This window comes from Alligator mississippiensis, chromosome 9, assembly GCF_030867095.1.
Source record: "Alligator mississippiensis isolate rAllMis1 chromosome 9, rAllMis1, whole genome shotgun sequence".
NCBI lineage: Eukaryota > Metazoa > Chordata > Crocodylia > Alligatoridae > Alligator > Alligator mississippiensis.
The window spans coordinates 72162974-72168973 of NC_081832.1; positions in this window are offsets into that span (position 1 = coordinate 72162974).

A 6000-nucleotide genomic window follows, 5' to 3' on the forward strand; every position below is an offset into this window, starting at 1 on the left:
AACAAAAATATTGTTTGCTACAGCTGACAACCTGATTAACCGGGCCTGCTGGAAAGGCTGCTCATTTGATCAAAATTTCAATATCCACGGATAAAAAATGAAAATAGCTAACTGGGGATTTGTCCTTGGAAACAACATAAAGAAACAGAAGAGGATCTTGTTTTCTTTTTATATTCAGAGATAGGGCTTCCCAGTAATTCAGCAAAGCCATCACTCACTTTATGCACCATTATCTATTAGGAAAATGTTTGAAACTGCCATATATAAAAAGACAAATGTATAAACTAGATATGCAGCTTTGGATAATCTGAGAGAGGGAGAGATGGCATGTTACATAAAGTTAATACTTTAACACTTCATTTCAACTACTGAGTTCCTGATTTTTAGCAAAGCATTCCTCTTTCAGCATGTGGCGCTCTCTCATTTTAAAATGGTTTAAATATTGTTTCTAGTATTATATAAGAGAGAAAATATTTGATGTACTTAAGATATGTCAAAGTCCTACCTACACATTTTGATTTCTAATTTGAAGTATTTTGCTTGACTCAAAGCAAATGCTTTGACTCTTTGCAATTGCCAGCAAACAAACAAGTCTGTTAGTTTCCTAAGCTCAGAATAGTTTCGTGTGTGGAGAGGAGCTATTTCCAGGTTTGTTTGTGGCCAGCAGTGCTACTGGTGTTTTGCCCTATACACTGCAGGGATGCGAGAAGACAGCCCCTGTCCATCTGGGGAACACAAGCTGGAAAGTTTCTTCAAGGTAATTGAGTCCAATTTACTGTTGTTGTAGGTGACCCGAGGAGATGCCTCTTGGGGATCTGCTTTTGTAAACTAATCAATCTCTGAATTAAAAGCGGCTAAGTTTCTTCCCCCTTACTATTCCTATTAGAAGGCTATTCCAAAGTCTCATTGCTCTGATGTTTGGAAACCTTCTAATCTCCACGCTGAAGTTCTTCATGAACAGAGACAGTTTGCTTAGGAGGAAAAAAAAATACAATCCAAGTGTTGCAAAATGAGGAAAAATGAACAAAATTAGAGGATGGGGGACAACTGGGTATAAACCAGGGGCATGCAGATTTCCCCTATTTGGGTATTAAACCAGCACTGGACTGGAACTGTGCCAACATACCATATTTCCATGCAGGAGATGAGGGCAGTTGCAAACCCTACTGAGCTGCGTATCATGCATGGGGCAATTATAGTAAAAGAGTAGGTAATGGGTTCTAGTAGCTGATTTAATTCACTTTCTACCAGATGCAAAGATTCAGGTGATGTTTCTGTATGTTCCTGTGTCACTAACGGTTAGGAGAAAAATAGGAGCAGTAATGACATGATGTTGGGGTGCTAGGTGCCTGAGGAAAATGAGGAGGGGGGTGGGGTGGGAAATGAATCATCCCAGAAGGAAAAAAGACCAAAACCAAAATATCACCCCTGCCCCTTCTTTCCTTTCAGATGGACATGCTATTGCTGGTCTTTTTCAAGGCCATGAAAACAGATTCACTGATCCTACTGACATCCCCATCATGTTAGGAGATTAAAGAAAACTCTGTATCAAGGTAAGAGAAAAATGAATTGCAGTCTAGATGAAAGCGGTTGTTTATACCAGTGTCTGAAAGTCTTTTGATTGTGGAGTCAGGCTCTAATTCCACAGACCTTTCATGTAAGTGATACAGCAGTAAGAAATTATGCCCAACCCTTTTTTCTTCCTGATGCTTTTGCAATATATGCATACGCAGCTTTTCCAGCAACTCACAATTCATCATACTTTTAAAAAGGCTGACACTTGTCACATGGTATTTAGGAGGTACTAAATAGTTGGAACACATGTATGAGTTGGTTCTTCATTTAGTCAGCCATACAGGGAACAAGACTTTTCTATAATGTGGATTTTTACCTCTCCAAAAAATGCACTTGGGCTGCTTGGGTTTCTACTGCACTACTAACATTTGTCATTCCTTCCCATGCTCCAAACTATAGACACAACCAGAGAATGGATTTATTTTTAATGTATTTCCAGTTGAGTTCTTGACACTTGGCTGTCAGTCCCCCTTGCTTACAGTGGTAGCCCAGTTTCTTTCAATGTGGAAATCCACTTCAGTGTTGAGGGCCTCACCGCCACAGGCTCTGTACAGCTACTCCTATAGTTATATCCTTGAAAAATGTGACATCAAGCAAAACGATGTTAAGAAAATCCCAATTGCATCACAGTAGTTACCTACTAGCAGCAGCCAAACAACATTGTTACCAACCGTTGCCCAACTTCTTCAAACGAGTATGTTTTCTAACAGATCAGCAATGTAATAACGTTGTTCCAGTTAACGTTGTTTTGTTAGGTGAAGATTACCTGTATGCTACAACAGAGAGTCCCACAGACATACAGGCTGTACACAGAGGCTCACTAGTGCACATAAGTGCTGAGAATAACTTGCCCCTGATGCCCTTCCCCCACTTATTGAAAGACGGTGTCCAAGAAAAAACAGTACGTAAACACATTGACATCATCCAGACCATGAATGTTTTATAACAGGAATTCTTTTGTTGTTAATGACTCCAAATCCCGCCATTATTGTTACTTAAAAACACAGCAATGCCCAGAAGACAGAAATTGTTATTGGTGAATTTCCTAGATGCCTTTTGTTTCTTCAACCTACTTAGCTTTTACTTGGTATTTCTGTGTGTTGACATGCCCCAACTATGCCCAGCATTTCCTTCTGGTTCTGGTGGAGATAAGCTGCTGGCTGTTGATGGAGTCTCCATCTACTGCCCTGATTCTCCTTTTTTTTTTTTTTTTTTTTTTTAATGCACTTGGTTTGTGAAGGTACTTGATTTCCTGTCTGATGTTTGGTAGACCCCCAGGTGGCTATAATTGTTGTTGCTGAAAATTCTTAGTTGTTCAAATTCTTCTTTTTTTTCTCCCTGTATAGTTTTGTCTCTAAGTTGTTGAGTTTAGTGAATGCAGAACCTGAAATACTAGCACACATTTTCTTTTCTCTCACTGTTGGATATGCATGCACGTACAGTAGGGCTGCACAAAGCTCCGGTCCCTGATTGGATTTGGTGGCCGAATCTCTGAATCCAAATCAGATCAGAGGACCCTTTAATCCCTCCAAATCGATTCAGACTTAGAGATGGCTTTAAATTTTTTTTTTTTTCTACGTACTGCTAGGTAGCAGGGGCTCATGAATGCTGGGGCACATGAAGGGTCCCACAGAAGCACGGGGGGGCTCCCCAGCACACTCGGCAGCAGATCTGGAAGTGCACCAGAAGCACTTTGGTGCCCCCCCCCAAACACAGTGACTGGTGCCTCCTGGGTCGGGGGGGGGGCAACTGGGGTCCCCCTGTGGCTGATCACCAACTCAGGGGCCTCCCTGCATGCTCCCCGACTGACCCATCAGTGTCTTTCGGCAAACACTTTTTTGAGTTTGCCACTGAGTACATGGAGGGCCCCCCCCCCCACCTCCCCATACTCCTGTGAGTGCTCCATGCACCCCAGCATCACAGCATTCATGAGTCATGCACCTTGAGGTATGTAGAAAAATCGTTTAATGCTTTGTTAATGTCCGAATTGCTGATTCTCTGAACTGGCATCAAATCTTCATATTCGGATTTGGCTGAATCGTATCGGGGACAGTGATCTGAATCAACAAATGGAATCTCCCTGTCCCTGATTCGGGCCGAATCAAATAGGGCCTGCTTCGCACACCTCCTAATGCACAGGAGAGAGAGAATTCCGGTCTTCTTGGAAATGTAATCTTATATGATCCAGAACAATTTCATGCGTTTTAAAAACAAAGGCACAGACCACTAAAATGAAAACATGGGTTCAGTTCCCAGGTTATTGATTCAAATAGTGAGATGACCTTGCTTTTGCTATCTATACAGAAAATACTTTAGCCCTGGTAAAATAAAATAGAACATGGAAGTATTTTTACAATATTACTATAGATTATTACAATACAACATCTTTTTGTTCACTACACATCATTATACTTAAATAGTTTTAAACATGAATAATTCGTAGTTACATGGTGTTCTTTTCATAATAAACAGAGAATTACTAATTGCTTGATTGATGAGCTATCTTTACGTTCTGCTTCAAAGACTGCACTGTCTCTGGCTTGTAGTTCAAGGGGGTAATGCAGAGCTAAAAAGTCTAAAAGGAAAAGCAGTTTTCTATTTCTCCTGTAGAGAAAAGCAAAAATCCAGCTCTGGCACCCTTAACTTATTATAATGTTGCTATACTGGGACTCATGTTATGTTGTGTTTGGGATTTTTGTGTTATGTTTTACTTTTATTTTCTCTTTTTAATGATGGTGAATGTAAATTATGAAAGCTGTAGTCACAGGAAAGTGGGTCACCCTGAATTGCATAGTTATGGTCTCCATACAGAGAGCACAAATTTAGTGAATGAGTGTGTGACAGACAGACACAGACTCTGATTGGGAGACACAAAAATCTGGAGCCTTGGTTTGTTTTGGGTTTCCTGGGCTTGGTGCTGTGGCAAGGAAGTCTTGGTGCTCGGAGCAAAGCCTGCCCTGTGCACAGGTTTGGGGGGGGGGGCACCCCCCCAATGAGCTGCTTGAGGCTCCACTCCACACTGCCCCAGCTGGGCAGCGCTTGTTAGCACCCCTTTACTTCAGTGCCCAGGGTGGTCACCCCAATTACCCCCCTACCCCACTTTGCTACAGCACTGCCTGCGCTTCTTACCAAGAAATTCAGACCCTGAGTGGTTTTGTGTCTGTAGGACCAGGTCTGATAGAATAGGAATTTACTTTAGCAATAGCTGAGCTGCTAATGCAGTCTTCCTGGGACCAGTCTGGGTAGCAACTGAGCTGGAACTTCTAGCAATGCAGATCTAGACCTGGCAGCATCTATAGGACATGGTGATGGTGTTGACTCTTTTTTTTTTTTTTACTGGACACCCTGGGAGCTGCTGCCTGGGATCTGATTGACTAATGCTGAGTTTCTTTGGGTTCATGAATGAGGTACAGGTGGATAGGCATTGTGATTTGGCAGGCTTTGGACCCTGCCAAACCAAGCAATTGATAACTGGGACTGGGAGGTTGGCTAAACCCTTCAATCACTTAGTTCATGCTCCCAAGGGCTCCTAGGTGAGAAGCAGTAGCTGTAAAGGTGATCTTGAGTTGAAATGGCAATGTTCCTACAAATTGAGTGTGTCTAAGGCTTTAGTTGAAGGTCTTCAATGACTGCTTCTCATACAGGAGCCCTTGGGGACATGAACTGTAATGACCATTCAGCAACAGGCAAATAATAGCCTTTCTATGCTAATGATACCTGGAAAACAGACTGTGAAAAGGTAAATTTAAAAACATGCTTTTCAATATTGGAAAACCAGCCCTAGTCAGAATTAGGTCTATATAGCATAGCCTGGTCTCAATTCTTGAAGTGTTTACTGATGTCTAAAGGGCAATGTCTATGATGGACAATACGCACTAATGAAGTTGAACATGTCAGGACATTTACCTCTGTATAAACAAACTACTCCAATCAGTGCAAGAGAATTGATGGCATGACCTTGCATTACTATAGCTGTACTATAAGTATAGTCTCACATTTCAGTAATCATTCTATAATTTAAGATCCTTTTCTGACCCGCAAGTGTTAAACAACCCAAGTGTGGATTAATAGGCCTGTAAGTGAAAGCATGAAAACAGGCACTCTCAGATGCATCAAGAATCATCTTTATAAATAAGTGAGATGGGGAAATGACAGAACATTTGCTTTTGCAAAAGATGTCAGAGTATAGATTGAAGTACAATTCTTATGCAGATACTATGAGCAGGTTTATACAAAAATAAAAGTACCTTATTCTTTTGGAGAAAGCTGGCTTGAAACAGTGAAATCTGCATTACAATAGGCGGCCCTACTGACCTTCTTGTCAGCAGTGGCTGAGCAGTCCTTGATCATATAGCATGACTTAAAATCTCTTGGACATGCACCATGTTTTCTTTTCTTTGTTAAAGGATTTTATGCTGGGAAGAA